Below are 23,561 nucleotides of genomic sequence, written 5' to 3'. Positions count from 1 at the left end.
TATACTACTCAGAAACAGCTCCTCGTGGTCCTGCAGAGTGGTCCTAGCAGCAGAGAACTGAGAAAAGCGACTACTTTCCTGATTTAAGTATTTTTTGCTATTTTTTACCTGAAATACCTTCTCTTGCTTACTTTGAGCAAGCTTAAACTGTTTTTGTAACTGTTTGTTTCATTATATATTATCTGCACTTAAAGTTTCGTTTAGTCGAAAATTGGTCGAAAGTTGTTTGTTGTTTGTTAAATTTAACTGTTGAGGCTGCCCACTAAAGTGGGCTAGCCTGTGTAACTGATGTATTATGGTTTCCTGCATTTCTGTGTGCTTTCTATCTCAAAAACAAAAAAAAAATATCTTTGTTTTCCTGCCTCTCCTCGACTAGTTTAGACCAGTATACAGGCTTTGCTGTATTCTGGGCTGTGGTGTAGTTCCTGTGTTGTCCATTGCCTTACTTGGATACAAGGAAGTTTCTTTGCTCACCAGTGGGAGTGGGGAGCCTTGAGCAGCCTATCTGTCCCTGAAGGAGTGATCTCAGCACAAGAGCTTGTAGTAATTGGTTGTTTTGGAGCATTTCTAGCTATTTTGAAGTTCCCTGTTCAAAATCCGCCTCTGAGCATTTTTTTTCTGGTTATATTACTCAGAAACAGCTCCTCGTGGTCCTGCAGCGTGGTCCTAGCAGCAGAGAGCTGAGAAAAGCGACTACTTTCCTGATTTAAGTATTTTTTGTTATTTTTTACCTGATATACCTTCTCTTGCTTACTTTGAACAAGCTTAAACTGTTTTTTTAACTGTTTGTTGCATTATATATTATCTGCACTTAAAGTTTCATTTAGTCGAAAATTGGTCGAAAGTTTGTTGTTTGTTAAATTTATTTGTTGAGGCTGCCCACTAAAGTGTGCTAGCCTGTGTAACTGATTTATTACTGTTTCCTGCATTTCTGTGTGCTTTCTATCTCAAAAAGAAAAAAAAAATATCCTTGTTTTCCCACCTCTCCTCGACTAGTTTAGACCAGTATACAGGCTTTGCTGTATTCTGGGCTGTGGTGTAATTCCTGTGTTGTCCATTACCTTACTTGGATAGAAGGAAGTTTCTTTGCTCACCAGTGGGAGTGGGGAGCCTTGAGCAGCCTATCTGTCCCTGAAGTAGTGATCTCAGCACAATAGCTTGTAGTAATTGGTTGTTTTGGACCATTTCTAGCTCTTTTGAAGCTCCCTGTTTAAAATCCGCCTCTGAGCATTTTTTTTCTGGCTATACTACTCAGAAACAGCTCCTCGTGGTCCTGCAGAGTGGTCCTAGCAGCAGAGAACTGAGAAAAGCGACTACTTTCCTGATTTAAGTATTTTTTGCTATTTTCTACCTGATATACCTTCCCTCGCTTACTTTGAACAAGCTTAAACTGTTTTTTAACTGTTTGTTGCATTATATATTATCTGCACTTAAAGTTTCATTTATTCGAAAATTGGTCAAAAGTTGTTTGTTGTTTGTTAAATTTAACTGTTGAGGCTGCCCACTAAAGTGTGCTAGCCTGTGTAACTGATTTATTACTGTTTCCTGCATTTCTGTGTGCTTTCTATCTCAAAAACAAAAAAAATATCCTTGTTTTCCCGCCTCTTCTCGACTAGTTTAGGCCAGTATACAGGTTTTGCTGTATTCTGTGGTGTGGTGTAGTTCCTGTGTTGTCCATTGCCTTACTTGGATAGAAGGAAGTTTCTTTGCTCACCAGTGGGAGTGGGGAGCCTTGAGCAGCCTACCCGTCCCTGAAGGAGTGACCTCAGCACAAGAGCTTGTAGTAATTGGTTGTTTTGGACCATTTCTAGCTCTTTTGAAGTTCCCTGTTTAAAATCCGCCTCTGAGCATTTTTTTTTTCAGGTTATACTACTCAGAAACAGCTCCTCGTGGTCCTGCAGAGTGGTCCTAGCAGCAGAGAACTAAGAAAAGTGACTACTTTCCTGATTTAAGTATTTTTTGCTATTTTTTACCTGATATACCTTCTCTTGCTTACTTTGAACAAGCTTAAACTGTTTTTTTAACTGTTTGTTGCATTATATATTATCTGCACTTAAAGTTTCATTTAGTCGAAAATTGGTCGAAAGTTGTTTGTTGTTTGTTAAATTTAACTGTTGAGGCTGCCCACTAAAGTGTGCTAGCCTGTGTAACTGATTTATTACTGTTTCCTGCATTTCTGTGTGCTTTCTATCTCAAAAACAAAAAAAAAATATCCTTGTTTTCCCACCTCTCCTCGACTAGTTTAGACCAGTATACAGGCTTTGCTGTATTCTGGGCGGTGGTGTAGTTCCTGTGTTGTCCATTGCCTTACTTGGATAGAAGGAAGTTTCTTTGCTCACCAGTGGGAGTGGGGAGCCTTGAGCAGCCTACCCGTCCCTGAAGGAGTGACCTCAGCACAAGAGCTTGTAGTAATTGGTTGTTTTGGACCATTTCTAGCTCTTTTGAAGTTCCCTGTTTAAAATCCACCTCTGAGCATTTTTGTTCTGGTTGTACTACTCAGAAACAGCTCCTCGTGGTCCTGCAGAGTGGTCCTAGCAGCAGAGAACTAAGAAAAGCGACTACTTTCCTGATTTAAGTATTTTTTGCTATTTTTTACCTGATATACCTTCTCTTGCTTACTTTGAACAAGCTTAAACTGTTTTTTTTAACTGTTTGTTGCATTATATATTATCTGCACTTAAAGTTTCATTTAGTCGAAAATTGGTCGAAAGTTGTTTGTTGTTTGTTAAATTTAACTGTTGAGGCTGCCCACTAAAGTGTGCTAGCCTGTGTAACTGATTTATTACTGTTTCCTGCATTTCTGTGTGCTTTCTATCTCAAAAACAAAAAAATATCCTTGTTTTCCCACCTCTCCTCGACTAGTTTAGACCAGTATACAGGCTTTGCTGTATTCTGGGCTGTGGTGTAGTTCCTGTGTTGTCCATTGCTTTACTTGGATAGAAGGAAGTTTCTTTGCTCACCAGTGGGAGTGGGGAGCCTTGAGCAGCCTATCTGTCCCTGAAGGAGTGACCTCAGCACAAGAGCTTGTAGTAATTGGTTGTTTTGGACCATTTCTAGCTCTTTTGAAGTTCCCTGTTTAAAATCCGCGTTTGCACGGCTTTGCGCGTTTGTTTGCATAGCGCAGCGCCAGTTAAACATGGTTAAACATTTTCTGGCTCCGCCAAGTCTGCTCTTCAAATTTTCCCTTAAGAAAGCTCTACTCTTATAATAATCAGTCTACTCGCTTTATTATAAGCCTAGCACTTGTTCTCAAAACCTCTCTTCTAAGTAAGCACTCGCTAACTAAAGTAAGCACTACATCCACCTACCACCCCTGTGAGTACCCACTTCCCTTTAAGGCACAGCACTCCCTTATAATATTCTAGTATGTTGAGTGGTAGATTACTAGCGTCCTCTCCGGTTCAGATGGTTAATCTGGGAACCTTGAGACCATGCTACAATTGTCTCATGTACACAGACAACCCTCTCCTCCTCCCAACAAACACAAATACATGTGAGAGATGCAACTATATAGCCAAACTGGAGGCTGTACTCTCTCAACTCAAGACTGGCAAGACCAGACAGGAGGAGAAGGTAACCACACACACACCAAACCCAGTCCCACATAGACCTACCAAAACTGCAAACCAAACACATAATAACACAAAGACATACTCAGAGGCTCTAATAAAAAACTTACCAAAACAACAGAGGCTCCCAAAGCAGACACCCAAAAATCCACCACCTCAAAACATAACACACGCTACACATACTTCAATAAATCAGTGTGTCAAACAATCAGAGCCCTTAAGGCCAAACACCATGCCTGATACACTAGTAATAGGTGACTCTATAGTCAGACACACTGATGTTCCGCTTACTAGGCTGAACAAGGAGAGGGCAACAGTGAGCTGCCTATTGGGAGCTAGGATCTGCCACATAACACGCGCACTCAGGTCACTCCTAAGCAAGTACAAGTATGACTCCGTCATTGTCCATGCCGGCGTGAATGACCTGAGACGTACCTCCCAGGACTACATGAAAAGAGACATAGAGGAGCTCTCTGATTATGTAGCCCAGGCTGGTATGACCCTGACCCTGAGCAGCATCTTGCCCTCACCAAGAATGATGCCACAATACAAAGACAAGATGATCAGCTTTAATAATTGGCTGGAATACTGGTGTCATTCTAGGGGGATCCAATGTCTGTCTGCTTGGGATGACATGCTAGACAAGCCACGCTGCTTCGCAAGGGACGGCTTGCATCTGTCACCACTGGGCTTTCGGATATTGGCTAAGGCTCTTGCCACACCCATAATGCCTTTTTTAGGCAAGGCTCAAAAGACAAACCCACCTCCTTAGAAAACAAAAATGGAAAAAAATTAAGGGTAATGCTGCTCAACGCCAGAAGTCTAAATCTCAAGATGCAGGCTCTCGAAGCACTCCTCAGTATGGAGAACATCAATGTCTGTGCAGTAACTGAAACCTGGTTCAAGGCTCTTGAGAGCACCCCAGTGCTACCAGGCTATACCTTGTATCATGCTTTTCGGCCCCAAAACTCAGGCCAAACCAAAAAGGGAGGGGGAGTGTCCATATTCATCAAGGACACCCACACCTCCAGGTTAGTGGCAACACATGAAGCATCAGAGACCATCCTGGTGCAACTAACCGTAGGCAAAACTGTTATACAACTGGTAGCATGTTACAGATCACCCTCCCAATCTCAGGAACCCCATTCAGCCTTCCTGAAGACATTGGAGGATATGAATGTCTCACCAAACACCATCATAATGGGAGACTTCAACTACCCTAACATAGACTGGGTGCATTATTCTAGCCCAAACACCCTAGCCCAAAGGTTCCTGGAATTCATAAATTCAAATGCAATGGAACAGCTTGTCACCTCTCCCACAAGGGAAGATAATATACTAGAGCTGATCATCACAAACATGGGGACAAAGTGCTCCACACCGGAAGTATACCCCTCACTAGTGAGATCTGACCACAAACTAATCACCCTGGATATACATATCCCACCTCCACCCCCAACACAAAAGACTACAGTGAAAAACTTCTCAAAAGCTGACTTTACACTTCTTAAAACTGAGATGGTATCCTTTAAGCCCACTGGGCCAGTGGAAACCACATCCCACAATGTAGAATCCTTCACAAATGCTTTCTACGGACATCTCCAAGAATGCATGGATCATGCAATCCCAAATAAAACCAAGACCCTCTCCACCAAGGGCAGGCGTCCTGTCTGGTGGACCCCAGCCATAAACAAATTGTATAACAAAAGAAGGACGCTACTGCACGACAGAGCAAAATCCCATAAAGAGAAGGCATCTCTGATCAGCACTAGTAGAAAGCTACATTCTCTCATAAAAACATCCAAGGCCAACTTTGAGAGAAAAATCGCTATGGACACTAAAGATAACCACAAGGCCTTCTTCTGCTATGTTAGAAACCTGGGCGGAAACCCTCAGATATGTTCAGAGTTAGTTCACAATGACAAAAAATACACTGAACCCACAGGTATTGCCAACATTCTGGCAGACAGGTTCAGTGCAAATTTCTCCCCTCCCTCACCCCCAAAAGAAGAAATACTTATCCCAGCTGAATGTAACCTCCCTGTCATCTCAGATGTCCAGGTGAGAACCACCCTCAGCAAAGCTAAAAACACAGCATCAATGGGACGTGATGGTATCCCGAGTTGCGTGCTACGTGAACTCCAAGAGGAGCTAAACCCACACATAAAAATGCTATTTAACCTTAGCCTTACTACAGGATATGTACCTGAACACTGGCGTACAGCAACAGTAGTCCCACTCCACAAAGGAGGCACCTCTACAGACCCTGGTAACTACCGCCCCATAAGCTTAACCAGCCTGGTCTGCAAAGCTATGGAAAGAATCATTATGGAACTCATAAACAGAGACATTGGGGACTTACAGACACTTGATCCCACCCAGTTTGGCTTTGTAAAGGGCAGATCCTGCCTTTTGAACCTGGTTGACTTTTTCAAAGCAGTCACTAGAACCACTGATGAGGGCAAAGCAGTCCATACAGCCTACCTGGACTTGGCTAAAGCCTTCGACACAATACCCCACTCTGGCATCATAGACAAGCTCAACAGCTTAAATGTAAATCCATATGTCACAAGATGGGTTGCAAACTGGCTAAAGGATAGAACCCATAAAGTCAAAATCACTGGAGCCATGTCAGACTCAAAGCCAGTGACAAGTGGTGTCCCACAGGGCTCTGTCCTGGGACCCCTCTTGTTCGGCATTTATTTCTCAGATGTGAAAGCAAACATGGGAGGGTTGTGGCTGACAAAGTTCGCAGATGACTGCACACTAGGCGCCATAGTCAATACACCAGCTGACACATACATCCCACAGAAAGGCTTCACTGAAACAGACAACTGGTGCCGGAGTCATGGCCTTAAACTAAATGCCAAAAAATGTATAGTCATCCCCTTTGGGAAAAACAAAGTACACACAAATTATCACATAGACAGTAACCCACTGAGTACAGAAAAAGTAATCAGAGACCTGGGGACCCAAGTCGATAGTGACTTCTCATTTGACACCCACGTTGCCAAAGTGGATAGAAAGACTTTCTACCTTGCCCACCTTATCATGAAGGGATTCACATCCAGATCAAAGGAGGTCATTCTACCCCTATACTCCTCCCTTATCAGGCCCATGATTGAGCACAATGCCCCATTTGGTATGTACCTCACCCGGCACTTGCAACAGCTAGAGAGACCCCAAAAGTACCTCATCAAGAGGATCAAGGGTCTCCAACATATGTCATATGCTGCCAGACTAAAGAAACTCCAGCTCTATTCAGTAGCATACCGCCTACGCAGAGGTGATCTGTGCTTGACTTACAAGGCCATGTCCAATCAGGAACTGATGGACATGCTCCACCTCATAAAATCCAAATCCATCAGAATCACAAGAGCTAAAGATTTAAACCTCAGCACAAATATGAATAGGACGTGCTGGAGGGACAGATTCATAACTCAGAGGCTTCCCATACTCTGGAACAGAATCCCAGTTCATGTTAGGCAGAGTCCCTCACTGACTCTCTTCAAGAGAAATCTTGACGAGTGGATGGGAGATCGTAGGTTTACCCCAGGGGTCATCTCTGTGTCACTACTAGACAGAGGCACAGTAAACTAATTCTATTATGTAAGGGGGTCTTCACTGTGTCACTACTAGACAGAGGCACAGTATTCTAAATCTATTCTGTACACTTTTGTACCATTACATGGGGTGGCGAAAGCCACATCACTATGGCTAGGCTTATAAATGCCCCAGGGCAGATAGCCTAGTATTAAACTATGAAACTATGAAACTTAGTTAGCGATCCACCCTGTGCATCAGCCATATAAGTATGTAACCCTGAATGCAAAAGATAGAAACAAGGTGATGGCACAGTTATCATCATTTGCACAGGATGGGAGATGGGGGGGGAGGCAGGCGGCCAAGGCTAACACCAAAGTACTGAGTGTGTGTGAGTAAGAAACACAAGCAGGCTGAAATGCAGATAATATCAAATGGCCACTGAGACAGAATGACCTGCAACTCTCATTAATGCCTCATGTAGCTGGTATGTGTGGGTATCTGTAAGGACACTCTGTGATGTGTGTGATGTGTGTGTGTGTGCATGTGCATGCATGCATGTGTGTGTGTGCATGTGTGCGTGTGTGTGTGTGTGTGCGTGTGTGTGTGTGTGTGTGTGTGTGTGTGTGTGTGTGTGTGTGTGTGTGTGTGTGTGTGTGTGTCTTAGTGTGCTAGCACTATATCCTGGCATGTCAGACAGGTGTGGACCATACATGGTAGAGGTATCAATTCAGTGTCATCACCTCTGACCGCGAGAACTGCCTCTGCCAGAAGTTGCACTGACACATCCACAGCCATGGTCAGATGGAGTGGTGCTATCTGAATGTGAGTGATGTCTGTTTGATGAGCTCTCCTCATCACTATGCTGAGATGCACAATACTGTGGCCTACCACATCTGGGAGTGGACACCTCAACCACTGAAGGAGCAGTGGAAGTCGTGCCACTTCAGCAGCCAGATCTGGTACAACCAAATCAGCTTATACCCGATGATGTTGTGGCCCAACAACCACCTAGATGCTGTCCCACTCCTAGCAGATGTTCCATCACAGATGCTGTCCATTCCAGTGTGGCATTCATCTGATCCACTGAATCAGCTACAAGGTAGAGGTAGTCATTCATGTCAGATTGTGGCACATGTAAAACCCTAACCATGCCCTGGGAGACCCTAGTGGAATGTGACTGCGCCTCTATGACTTCCCCACACATATGTCGAGTGGCATATAGTGACACACCAGAATCAGGTAGAGGGTGGACAACAGGCCTCCTCCAAGCACCCCTACCAACCCTCCTGCATGGCACCTCACCCACACCTTGGCTACTGAATCTGCAGTAGCCACACTAATCTGATCAACTAACTGTGTCACCTTCAACCTGTCCACTATCTGAGGGTTCAGTGGAATGGATGCACATAGTCATACTGACTATGTCTAAAGGAAGTCCAGGGGATGTGCTAGTCACAACCTCAGTGAAAGAATGAACCTTTGCACCCCCCCCAACTCAGTCTCTGTTTGGCCACCATCATTATCAGATCCTACTGATACTCCACTATCAGGTGGCAGGAGTCCTACACTTCCACTGCCAGGCCTACTGATACTCCAACATCATATGGTAGGAGTCCTACATTTCCACTGTCAGGATCACCTGTGATAATAAACAACAAACACAGGAATGAGAGTACTACTCCCCAAATATTAACCCAAAATATCTGAACAAAAAGTAGCACTGGTCACACAATCACAGATGTTACAGCAACAGAGCCCCTCATTTAACACTCCCCACACATACTGATAATGTATCTAAATGCAAAATATGAAGGTAATGCTACTCAATGCTAGAAGTCTAAATTTCAAAATGTATTCTCTCAAGGCACTCCTAAAAATGGAGAACATTGATATCTGTGCAGTAAGTGAGACCTGGTTCAAGGCTCCAGAGAGCACCCCTGCAATACCAGGCTACAACTCTTACCACACTTTTCGGCCACCAAGCCATGATAGAAACACTAAAGGTGGAGAAGTGTCCATACTCACCAAGGATATTCACACCTCCAGGCTAGTTGCCCAACACAATGCATCTGCAAATCTCCAGGTGCAACTGACACTAGGTAAGACTGCAATCCAAATTGTAGCTTGCTACAGATCCCCCGCCATGGCCCAAGATTCTCACTACACCTTTCTAAACATGCTGGAAAATATTAAGATACAACCAAACACCCTAATACTGGGTGATTTCAACTACCCTGCCATTAACTGGGAAAACTACTCAGGTACCAACACATTTTCCCAATGGTTCTTGGAAATCATAAATTCCAATGGCCTGGACCAACTAATCCATTGTCCCACCAGGGGCTCCAATATCCTAAATCTGGTCATTAGCAACATGAGAGATAGATGCTCCACACCAGTGGTCACCCCCCTCATTGGTCAGTTCTGACCATAAGCAAATCACCCTTGACATCCATATCCCACCCCACCTCCCAGTAAGGAAACCTCTGTAAAAAACTTCTCCAAAGCCATCTTCATGCTACTCAAGTCAAAACTTCATGACACCCATGCAGACGGGATCTGAAATTTCTACTGCTGAATCCTACACTAAGGCACTGTACGAGCACATCCACTCGTGCATGAATCGTGCTATTCCAAATAGAACCAAGATGCTCTCCTCCAAAAAAAGGAAGCCAATCTGGTGGTCCCCTGCCATAAACAAACTATACAACAGAAGGTTGAAACAGTTGCAGAAAAGAAGAAAATCCCAGGATGCAAAAAACTCCCTTACCAGCCTCAGTAAGAAGCTGAGATCCCTCATAAAATCCTCCAAAGCTAGTTATGAAAATAAAATTGCCAAAGATTCCAAAGACAACCACAAGGTATTCTATAGTTATGTCAAGAATATAAATGGCAATGCTCAGATCTGCTCTGAGCTACAAACATAATGGCATTAAATATACTGATCCCAAGGATATTGCCAATATCCTGGCAGATTGATTTAATGCCAACTATACCCCCCTCTCACCCCCTAAAGGGCCCATCTCAATACCTAAAGATTGCCAAAGTCTGGTAATTGCAGCCACACAGGTAAAAAAACACACTCTTCAGAGCTAAGAATATAGCATCCATGGGACCAGATGACATCCCGGGCTGTGTACTACATGAACTACAAAATGAACTGGCACCTCACCTAAGTGTCATGTTTAATCATAGCCTCACCTCAAGCTTCGTGCCCACTGAGTGGCACACAGCTACAGTTATCACACTCCACAAAGGGGGATCCACCTTGGATACCAGGAACTACCGTCCCATCAGTCTGTTGAGCCTGATCTGCAAGGGTATAGTACACATTATCATGGAACTTATAAACAAAGACATTGGCAACCTTCAAACACTGGACCCCACCCAGTTTGGGTTTGTGAAGGGCCAATCTTGTCTCCTGAACCTGATTGACTTCTTTGAATCAGTCTCCAGAGCTGTGGACGAGGGTAAGGTGGTCCACAAAGCCTATCTGGACCTTGCCAAGGCCTTCAACACCATTCCCCACTCTGGAATCATAGATAAACTTACTAAGCTGGGCATAAATCCCTACATCACTCTATGGGTTGCCAACTGGCTTACTGACAGAAACCAGACTGTAAAAGTAGCCGACTCCAAATCCAGCTCCAGACAAGTGACAAGTGGAGTACCTCAGGGTTCAGTCCTGGGACTGCTCTTGTTTGGCATCTATGTCTCTGAAGTACAGGCCAACACTAAGGGACTCTGGCTAACAAAGTTCGCAGATGACTGCAAACTGGGAGCCATTATTGAATCCCCAAATGATGTGAATATTCCACAAAAGGGCTTACAGAAACATGCTTGGTGCCAGAGCCATGGGCTCAAGCTTAATGCCAAGAAATGTATAGTTATCCTCTTTGGGAAAAACCATGTACCATTGAATTACCACATAGGTGGCATTACACTAAACACCGAAAGTGGGATGAGAGACTTAGGGACACAGGTGGACAGTGGTCTCACCTTCGATAACCACATCGCCACAACAGTCAGGAAATCCTTCTATGTGGTACACCTCATCACTAAGGGCTTTTCATCCAGAAAAAAGGAGGTCATTGTCCCACTGTACTCATCCCTCATTAGACCCATTATAGAGTACAACGCCCCATTTGGTATGTACCTCACAAGACATCTACAACAGCTGGAAAGACCACAGAAATACCTCACTAAAAGAATCACAGGCCTAAAGCAGATGCCCTATGCTGACCATCTAAAAAAACTCCAGCTATACTCTGCAGCATATCTACTCAGAGGTGATCTCTGCTTAACATACAAGGTGATGTCAAACCCTGAGCTGTTGGACATGCTCCCCTTAAAGAAATCTCAATTCCTCAGAGCCACATGCTCCAGGGATCTAAACCTTGTCATCACAATGAACAAAGCACGCTGGAGGGATAGGTTCCTGACCCAGAGACTCCACATACTCTGGAATACACTGCCCATACATGTCAAGCAGAGCACCTCCTTGGCTCTCTTCAAAAGGAACCTTGACGATTGGATGGGAGATTCATCCTGGGGATCATGTCAGTCACTTGGCTAGACAGGGGTCCAGAGAAGTAAATATTATGGAAAGAAATATCCAGGGAATTGTTATGGCTAGGCTTGTATAGGCCCTAAGGCAGATAGCCTAGTACCAACCTATGAACCTATAAAAAATGCTTAGCAATAGGAAAAGAAACATTTGCTTACCATATGCAGATGTCTCAGCACTTTGCAGGGAGAATGGGCTTGGAAGAAATGAAGCAAGAAAGGATGGCTGTTAAGCATTACAATGGGAATAACACAGAGAAAGTGATTAAACCATCAACTATATGCCCTGTAAGAAATATCTCTAACTGAAACTTGTCCGAGTCATTCCCCCAGTCCCATGTCTATTGACCTAATATGAATTATCAGTAAATACAGGTATAAAACGTATCACAAGCAATAGCGACCAAATTATATTTTACTCTATAAGACAATATAATGTTGCCATATGTAAGCCTTCCTGGAATCTGCTCCTGAAACACACATGGCCTACCTGCCACATCAGCACCAACATCAGTCACACAGTGTGAAGGCTCCCCTGAGCTGTTGGGATTTCTGCCAGTGGACAGGAACTCCTCATTTGGTGTTAGTGGTGGCTCTGTAGCAGGACCACCACCCATAGCCAGCTGTTCTGCAGATTAAATCATGTCAGTGGCCCAATGCCACACCTAATCACAATTGTGGCCACAACCACCAACTGCATTAACATCGGAGACTAATTTCTTCTAAATGTCCTTTTTGGTAGTCATATCCCCTGGCATCGCTCAAGTAGAAAGGCATCATGGCACCTCAGATCCTGGATGATGACTTAATTCTCAGCCTCACTGAAGAGGGGTTTACGTGGATTTGCTGGATTTGGTGCCATAATCCTATGTGACATAAACAGAGAAGAACAAAACTCATTAATAGCACATATGTAATGTACTCTTTTCCAAAAAATAATCAGGCTGTGTATCCATTGTCAACATAAAGTACTTGAAACATACTTCTCATTTAGGATAGCAGAATGGTAGGTGCCCCCTCACCCTCCAACACAAATGAAAAGGTTTGTACAAACCTAGGCACAACTCATAAGTAATGAATGTTTTCCATAAAATAATTAGGCTGGGTATCCATTGCCAACAAAATAGCATGTGAAACACCCTTCTCAGTTAGGACAAGAGAATGATAGGTGCTCCCCACCTTCCAACACAAACAAAAAGATTTCTACAAACCCAGGAAAAGCACACAAGTAATATTTTGTTTTCAAAAGATATATATAATCAAAGGCTGTGCACCTATTGTCAACATAAAGGACTAGAAACACACTTCTCATGTAGGACAACAGAATGGTAGGTTGCATACACCCACCTTCCAACACAAATGTAAAGGTCTGGGCAAACAGGCATTCTGTCAACATTTCTACACTGAATACTGCAGTTCAGTCAATGATTAAAGTATGACAGTTATTATTGCTAAATAGTCACAAATGCAAATTAGGAATGACAGCTAATCTTCACTGTGCCTAACACTGCTGTGGGTGTTGCCCTGGGACATCTGAGAAGTCTAACGTCAATGTCAACCACAAGTATAATCCCTTCCATTGGAAGGAAAACATAATTACAGCTCTCTCCAGTCCCAGGTGAAATTGCAAAAGCAAATGGTAAAAACATACTTATGATGAATCATAACCTGCCTATCTTACAAATGTAAAGCCATGCAAAATCTGCCTATGCCAAAAGTAAAATATAAGATGTGGATACAGATCAACCTTCATTTTTCTACTAATTATTTAAATACATTTATAAAAGGTTGCAATCTAAATGCCCTTAAATAATGGAAGCATACCTCAGCAAAACAAGTGCAGAAAAATATCCTTCAACAAAAAAACAACCTATCTTTGAGTTTGTCTGAAAACAATTCTGCTCAACTTCAAGTTCTCTAACTGCATGGTTACCATTTTATAGTGTAGATGCAGCCCTCTGAGCACTCTGAAGATGCACATGAGGTATGAACTCATTAGAACTGCTGAATACCAAACTTTGGCTACGTGTTGCAGATGTAAACATTGTTAGGTGCTAATGGCTTGCAACTGTGAATGATTAGTCTAAGTGAAAGAAAACACAACAGCAATTTTGACACCCTTCCCTGCAGTGGGTGTGTCAGGGATGATACACTTACTACGTCGGGTGGCCTAATGGTTAAGGTGTTTGCCTTGCAAACACAAGGTGCAGGGTTTGAGTCTCCCAAGGGATAATTGGCTAGGCTTAAAATGGCTCGCAAGGGCAGTTAGCTTAGTACTAACCTATGAACTATGAACTATGAACTATGAACTACAGTGTTTTTTTAAATAAACTTACCACCCCACATAAAAAAATGTTTTGGCCATAACACAAATCTCCTATCTTTGCTGAAAAATTGAAAGAAAAAGAAAAATGACAGGAAATGTGCTGCAGATTGCATGTCTGGTTATAAAGCAAAGATAAGAGAAGAATGACTAGAATATAAAGAAAAGATCGAGCTGCATTTTTGCAAACATATTCATAAATAACTGTGTAATCACACATTGCACTAAATATTTTAGTCACACATGTACAACCAACTGAGAATGCCCAAGTATATGAACTGTTAATACTGGATGTGAAATGTCAATTGTTTGTATGAACATGATTTGATTGGTACTGCAAAGCTGTGTCTGTGGCAAACAAATATAACCCACTACAACTGTGTTGTAACAATGCAATAGTTTGATGGTTCAAATCCAGATCTGTTTAACCTTTGTTTTGCTATTTTATCCTTTTTTTGCTTTTACCATGTGCACAGCACATAGCATCATGCAAACACAGTTACCTACTTAAGGAAAATGTGAACATTTTAATTTCAGTTGTCTTACAAAGTGCAAACAAGGTTAGTGGCATTGAGTGGCGGTCAGCAAAATGGGTGGTAATGACTGCAGAAATTCCACCTGTTACCTGTCTGTCTCTGTCTGTGTAGCACAAGGTGCAAATACTTTGAGCTAAAAATGAAAGAACATAGGCAAAGCAGAGTTGGAGCCCCATGGTAATTATCTTTACTGAGAAAGGGTCATGATGATTATATACACAAGTAATATCTGTTTGCTAATGCCTTTTCCATTTGTGCATTGCCTATCTATGTGCAGACAGGGTTCACTAGTTAAGGAAAAAAGTGAACATTTTAACTTGGTTCACCTTCCTTTGTATAAACAAGATCAGTGGTGGTGAGCAGCCTTTAGGATTCTGGACATGAGTGTGAAAAATACACCAACTGTCTAGCTTTCCCTGTTCTTTCAAGTCTAAGTACTGTGAGCTCATGATCAGAACTCAGGAGAGCCAGAGTCAAATCCAGCACACTCCACTTTTTAGTAAGGGTGTCCCACTATAATTTTTCACAAAACTTTGTAAAGGTAATACTAAATACCAATAGCTATGTACAGGACATTGATTGACAGAAAAGTATCATGTAGATATTATATGTGTTATATGTATAACTAGTTTAGCATGCCAGTGATGATTATGTGATAAAAAATGCAGTTGCATATCTCTGATGGACACAATCGTTTACTGATGATCATCTACACCTCCCCTATATCTCAAGTATAATGGTAAAACAGATTGTATTGTGAAGTACATATATCATAACTCCAAACTCTATTACTACAGTTGTGCAAGTCTATCCGTTTACAGTCAGATGTTAGTCATGCATCACACCTGAGAATGCATAAGCCAAGACTTTTTTAATGTCAGATACACACCACTCACTCTTTAAACTGTACATCTGTAATGACCATGGTTGGCAAACACTTTACTCTTTTTTTTATTTTACATTTGTTTACTGGGATGGTCCAGTGGGTTGAAAAAGAGCACCTTTTCAATGGATGCCTGGGGAGAAAAGCTCCACCTTGACAAGAACAAACAAACAAGTTCAACATTATCAATAACAAACAATAAAGTATCACAATTAAATACAGCATAGGAACACATGTTGTTAAACATAAAACTTCTAGTAACAGTGTCAAGCATATTTACAACTTATAGAGACATGCTCCACATTCACAAAAACTTGCAATCAAAATGTCTCAGGTAGATGCAGCATAGGTAGCATGTCAATAACAACATTTTCAATGTACAATATCTGGCAGAGTTACAACTTAGTAAGTATAGTTAGAGTTTTGATGAGTAGGTAAAAAAGTTCAACTAGACAGGGAATGAACCATTTTACATATATGTGGGTCTAGTAAGTAGGTAGCAAGGCATTTGCTAGTAAACAGTAGTAGTAGCTCAGAAAAGAGAAGACACGCAATATGAAATGATCGGGAGGGAACGGCTGGTAGTGTGAGTCTATGTGGATAAAATATGAGCTTTAGAGTAGCACTGCAGTGGAGTCTAGTAACAGACTAGAAATACTACTGTAGAGTAGGTGTAATAATCTGTGGTCGCTTGTCAGAAATAGAGAGGGAAAGAGGGGAAGGGGTCTAGGAAGATACAATGGTTCGGTGAGAAAAAAGGAGAGACAGGGTGAAAAGCTATTAGAGAAATTCATAAGGGCTAATGTGAGAGAAAGAGGGTGAAATGGAGCTAGGAGAGGAAAGACAGATCATCCAGGAGCAGAGCCATTTGTTGGTGAGGTGTTCTTTCAGTAGTGTTTTAAACTTTGATGTGTTGTTGGTATTGATATATGTTTGGGTATGGAGTTCCACATTTTGGATATCTTGTTTGATATCAGGGAGTCTCCATAGTAATTGCTGGATTTGGTTACTTTTAAAAGAAGTTTGTTGGTTGTTCTTACAGATTTTTTGCTACTGTAGGGTTGGTCATTTCTGTGACAATGAGGAGTAATCACCTATGTGAAAATGTATCCCTTTTCTTTTCCATAAGTTTGAATCTTACATTTTACAAATTATTTTTAGCAGTGTGTATGCCCCCAAAAATATGGGTCAACTCATCCTGCTGATCCCTTCAAAATCATGGCTTAAAAGCCATGTCATATAGCATTTCGGTGTTGATCTTTGGACAAAGTGTGACATGTTATAGTAGCACACATGCCATAAATAAATGCCAAATGTCAAATCATCATTGATGTTTCCTAAACTCCCTTCCTCTTTGCTTGGTGATGTCTCTCTTTGCTTACCACCAAGCAAGTGCTGCAGGCATGGTGGGAAACCATTGCTGCTGTTGTTGGAGGACATTTGCAGACAAGGCAGGAGATTGAACGGATGGTGCCAAATTCAGCACATGGAGGTAGGGTGGTGAGGAGTCAAAAATCTTTATTGCACTCTGTGATGCTCTTGCACTGGCCTAGTAATCAAAGAGCCTCAATCCTCACCACTAATATAAGTGAGGGGCATCCACATTGGGAGGATAACAAGCACACACATAGTAAAGTACAATTTCCTTTAAGAGCACACAGAGATCACAGTCAGTCTGCAGCCGGTTTCTCCCTTTCTCTCCAGATCCCCAGTAAGACTGCCCACTGACACAGCTATAGGGTTCTGATTTCAGTCAAGTGGTCAAGCCAAAACCTCCATCATACTCTGTCCAACCAGTGCTTTGTGTCCTTGCTCAAGTAGCTGACACACACACACTTTGAGATTTGAGTTATATACAACACACAGACAGTCCTGGGGAAGGCTGGCACAGGTTTACTAGCTATGCCCCCTTTTCCCAGGCCATAAGGTAGTACTGACTGCCACCAACCACTTCTATCAGCTACTATAAGGGCCTTTACCAAAGGGCATCCAATTCTACTGTGCAATGTTATTATTATCCAGTTGGTAAGTGTGACAAACTGCAAGGCTATTGGAGTGGCTTGTACAGTATCACCAAATACATGTAAGTACTCTAAGAGCTTATATATCTCTACATAAAACCATCACAGTTAAAAAGTTTAAAAATATTTAATAATAAATAATAAAATCACAGGACAATACTCATTCTATCTCTAAGAGAAATACTAAGATCTAAATCCTACTTACAGAGCAAGGCAAAGTGCTGGTGAGTTGTTAACAGGTCTGAAGACAAATACAAAATGCACTTCCTTTCTGAGATAGTCCATAAATTGATAATACACATTAGTGCTAAGTCAATTCAGATTACATCATTCTTGTCACTTCTGATTTAGTTCCAGGCTAACAAAACTCAAATTTAACATTTCTTTGTGATCTGCAGCTGCCAGAAAGTCACAGCAATAAAAGACACTTTATGGGTGAAACCTAGTTATTATCTGTCTTAAGACAATATAAAGCATTTCCAGCTGCAGACATCCTGTCTCCTAACTTGAGATCACACATAGTTGTAAAATTCTTTACTTATCAGCTTTCTTCCAGCAGGATGCACTGTGGTTACATTTTTGAAGCTCAGCACATAACACAGTTTTTTTACATTTGTGAAACCAGCTTGTGGATCATATTAATATTTACAATAACATAGAATTATTTACAATATGCTGTCTAGCTAGGCTGGCAGCTTCTCAGTTTATCACACACTCATTGTTAAGCACTACAGCTGTAGGCTGATGCAGGGGGACTACACCAGTTCTCAGTACAAGGCTGAGGCTTGGGACAGCCTAGCCAAGGCCGTTTGTAGTACTACTGGCATACCTTGTACTGGGAAGCAGTGCAGGCACCACTACAGTGACCTTAAGAGGTGCAGGAAGGCACACCTCAACCAGTGGCTGAATGAGATTTGAATTGCTAATGCTCTACAGTTGTGTAAGTATATAGATCAAGCAACTTGAAATGATATACAATGATGTAGATAGCTAAGACTGGTATACATAATGTTTTCATGTCTCTTTTTCTTTCACTCTTTATTTTATCACTGCAGAGGAAATCGCAGTGAAAAGGGAGGCACATGCTGAGAGACTGGAGTGAATCAGAGAGACAAGGGGTATGTCTGCAGTGCAACTGACCCTGATTGTAGTAAATATATTGGGATTTCATAAATTAAGTATCAACTTCAGCATGTGTACCTTACCTGTAACAACAATCATGCATTAGTAACTGTATTAGGCAAGTGTAATAGTGTACTGAGATTGTGTGGGTTCAATACCCACAAATAACCTATAGATGTAAATTCAACAAGTACCATTTTTAAATTTGAAATGTAGTAATATTAGTTTAAATGCCATGCTGTTAAGTTAATCAGTAGTATCTTTAAAATCATTGTTGGGATTGTGAAAGCTCTATAGCAACTATAATAATAAAAATATATTTATTGTAATAAAGCATGAATGTAACATATTATGGTTCCAATATTTTTTTGTCACACCCTGCCCCTTATTTCTCTCTCTCTCTCTCTCTCTGTTTTTTTTTTTTTTTTTTTGGTGGGTAACCTGGAATTACACCATTCAAATGTCATACCTTTCTGCCAACAAATCAAATGTATTTCAGCATAGGGAAGTGGCCTAATGGTGGTAGCTCAGCCTGCAAATCCTACAAGGGCTGTCACTCCAATGCCCATCACCTTTGAGATGCAGCCTGGCAGTACTGCATCCATGACCCCTGCCCTACCTTGTCCATCCTCATCAGACAGCATTTCCCCTGATGGTGCTGCAGTGGTAGCCTCTGGGATTACTGGTGGAGGCTGTGATTATGTCACCCACCAGGAGTCACCAGATAATGGTGGATGATCTAATAGATACTGGCCTTGGTTCCTGCATCAGCTGCAAGGAGAGGTTGCTCATTAAAATAGAAAAGAGACTTTCACATCTAGCAGCCTCACAGGCAACTGAAGAAGGAACAGTAATGACAGTACTGAGGGTGAGGACTAGATTCTCACTATTCCCATGCTTGAAGGACAAGTGCCTCCAATGTCCCCTACCTATCCTCAGTTATGGTGTCCTCCAGACTTGTGTCCATCACCATCCCTGTGTCTGCCTTGTATGTCTTGTTTGTCTGCGCCTACTTCCTCACCTACTCTACCTATCTGAACCTTACATTCCTAGGTCCTTTCCCAAACATTCCTCTATTTTTGAAATTCAAAAAAAAAAGCCCCATACATAGCTCTCCACTTAGCATATGTGTCTTATTGACACACTTGATTCAGTCCAAATTGGCTATACGACATCATTGCATTGTTGTGGTGACAGTCCAAATTCAACAATTGTTGTCATCATTTGCACATTGCTGTGGTGAAGAGGTGGATAACTATGGTTCTTTCCTAATTCCCTCCTGCAAATGCCTGAATTACTTCACTTTGTTCTTTCCTCTCCTTCTCCTCCTATTTCATCACTTTCTTATCAACCCCATTTTGACAAACTTAATCTGGTCAAAAAATAGAAGCCTTCACTTTTTGTTTTTGTTTTTGCATTTGAGCAGAGTTTGGCATTGCACGCCAATGCCGAACCGCACTGAATGGCTGTTCATGGCCTATGGCAAAACCTGATGAGTTTTTGCCCTTGACCACACTTGTCTAGTTATCTCCGCACAATATTGCTTAAACGTGCTGCACTACAGGAACACAGAGCAAAATTATAGTAAAGGCACTACTTTGAAACAGTTATTCTGGTAATTCTGTAGACTGTTGGATGTAATAAAGTATAACTTCTTATGCAGATGGTTGACATAAATTACATGACTGAAGATTTTTTTGCTCATTGCATCAAGGGTTCAATTGCAGTTGCATCTCATGTCATTTCTTAATATGATGTTATATGTCTAAGATATGTTAAATCACCCACGTGTTAAAATTTGTCACAGTTATGAGGTTTCATGGAGATATATTGGATACTGGCCAACAAATAGCATTTAAAGTGGCATCAATTCCCCACAACTATGAGATATTTATCCAATGTTGTTCTGCTTGTCATAAGCCTGTTGCCCCACTCCTAACCCTTTTTTAGCGCTATATCAGTCACTTCATGCTACAAAACATAGCAAGTTAATAATGAGAACATACCAAAAACATGTCCATGAATGTTCTATTACACCAAACATTGTTATGCATATGTCCATCTCTCCTTGTATTCATCCGTTCACTCCCACCACTCTGTACTATTAGGCTGATGGATATTAAGGTCATCTCTTGGTTTCTGCATTCTGCCTGGACTCTGGTGATGGATAATACCAACATCTTACCTTAATTCAATAGGTTATCAGTGCTCCTGTAGTGTGCACCTTTTCAAAGTCTGCTGATGATTCCCTTTGTGTCATGTTCAGATGATTGTCAGATGTATCAGTGCACATTTGCATCTTGTCAAGGTTTTAACCCAGCAGTAGAGAATGCTTTTAAGGACTGTTGCCAGAGATCTCTTTCCTATTTATCTGTTGCCTGTCCATCTGCCTACCCTTTCTCTTATGTAAGTATTATACATCTGCCTATCAAGTAAACTGTAAGGTTGGCCACAATAGATTTAACTGTCAAAAATCATTTCCCACATGGCATCATTATATGTCAGATGTCGAACATATTCAAACAGATGCATATGGAAGTATTAACTATTGTCACTTTATATTTCCTCTATCCTTATCCCATGCAATTCATGCTACAGAGCAGGACATGAGACACATCATGGCAACACTCCATTAGAATGTTCATGAATGTGCCAGTACAGTACTTGTATGTCCTCTACAATCCTGTGTCTGTCATCACCTCTTCTGTCTCATCAGAATATACTGTAGCATCTTTAATAGGATGATGGATGAAATATTCATCTAATCTGATGTGGTAACTGTCCTTACTGTAAAGAAGCATACTCCACATACTATTCTGGATATCCAGCCTTACATGAATAGTTAGCATATCAGCTGAGTCACACTAATCATTTCAAAAGATTTAACATTGCTTCTCATTTGTAGCAAGCTGTACACACAGTTAATTTCTGATTTCAGTGAAGCCTGTAAAACAACTACTAGTTGTACAGGTGCATCTAGGTAGGTATTACTGATACAATTTTGGAGAAAATGCATACTTTAGTGTAGTCATTGATTGCCACATTTCTCGTCCTGATCACATTTACTTAGCTAATGATATCCTGACACCATTCATAGGGAAAAAAGATAGCAAGAGAGAGAGAAAGAGAATTATCTCTGGATTTGAAACATGGCTCACCTGTGCTGTGGCTAGGAACACACTGCTCTTATATACTGTGCCACAGAAAAAGCTAGTCAGCAGGTGTAGTATACACGTCAGTGTACGGAGTGCTGACAGCCACACACCAGCATTCATCCTGTTTGTGAGAAAGAAGGTGTACCGAATTTAATTTTTTACTATTTTATTTATGCAGAGAACCGTGTTTGCTCTGCGCTTAATGTTGCACAAATGGGAAAGGCAAAGCTCAGCAATTACATATGGAATAAACCTTTGGCCAATACATAGCTAATATATATTACAGCATACACATCATACTAGCTGCCAGCAATAATTCCCATAACGTATCTTGCAAACCTGACACATGAAACATTAACAACAAACATGTATTCTGCAGCTAACCTCAATCAGGTCAGTTACTGTAAGTCACTATTTGCACACAGTTTGGCAATGAGCACCAGTGGACACTGTTACTTCACAATTTCAAACAGAAATCCTGGAATTTTAATAATTTAGGCACTAATACTTTCCATCATCTGCACAAATCAATTTCATGGAGATGCACTTTGTGAAGAGAGTTCAGCATGTCTAGTTACTTGACTGCAATCCTCCAATACATGGAAATGGATTCATAAACAGAAGAGAAGGGCACTCACATGGGGGTTTGAATGAACACATACTTTCTGAAATTCATGTGTGCCCTGCAGCAATGCACCTGCAAATGATATATCAGGCCTTGGATCATTGTCAAACAGGCTCCAGAATTACAGAGCATAACTGCATCGTTACATTTCATATGAGTTTATAGTGACACTAGACATTGGTCATCCATGATCATATCCCATTGGTATTATCAGTAACTTTTATTAATGTGGACATACCTTCATCTGAATATGAAGACACTTAACTCAATCATTAAACTAATGATGTTTCTAAAATGTATGTTTGTGTGTGTATGTGTGCATGTGTGCATGTGTGTGTGATCTAAACAACATCCTGACAGACAGGTAAATGTTTGTCTCACTTCTGCAATATGCATTCATGGCAGCTTATTTCTCTTAGGTTGCCATTATGTTTTTATATGAACTTTTACAAATTCAGCCCAGACAATCATATTATAAGTCCTGGCTTTGAAAACACGTCTCATAACATTATAAGTTACCTGCAAGAATATGATGATGTCATCCTTAATAAAGTGTACTGTGACACTGTTAAAATCAGACTTCTGCAGTGATGTGAGCACTGTGTTTCTAATACCACAACAGTCATCTTGTGTGCGTGCGTGTGTGTGTGTGTGTGTGTGTGTGTGTGTGTGTGTGTGTGTGTGTGTAGTCAGAAGCAGTGACGGCTGGTGACTTCAAATCAAAAGGGGGCTGCAGGAGACAGGTGAATGGGTGGGATCAATGGGAAGGGGTGTGTCCAACTAGAAAGGGGAGGAGGTATGCTCAAAAAACACAAAAACTGTAAATTTAATTAAATACTCTGCCTTGAGTGACAAACTGTCATTATGAGAGTCCAATCAAGACAAAATGAAGTGCAGAAGAAAAAAATATTTCAATGCATTGGCTGCATGACAGCTTGCTTAATATCTCGATGGAAACTAAAAGGTTGTGAGGCATGAAAAAATAAATTACTTTTTAAATACATTACTGGAATGCCAGTCCAAATCAAGTATAAGAAAAACAAGAAGCACTCAACTCAAAACACTTCTCCTTGCACTGCAGTTCTAATTATAATTTATATTCAGCTTTATTAAAGTACCAAGTAACATGCTGAAAGTAGCAATCTCTGTGATACCCCCACTTGTAAAAATGTTTCTTATCCAAAATAGACCTGCTGCCTGACAACTATCTACTTG

Source organism: Protopterus annectens, chromosome 4.part1 (genome assembly GCF_019279795.1).
Source record: "Protopterus annectens isolate FY-2018-M chromosome 4.part1, PAN1.0, whole genome shotgun sequence".
In the NCBI taxonomy this organism is placed as follows: domain Eukaryota; kingdom Metazoa; phylum Chordata; order Ceratodontiformes; family Protopteridae; genus Protopterus; species Protopterus annectens.
Note: the sequence above shows the minus strand (reverse complement) of the source record.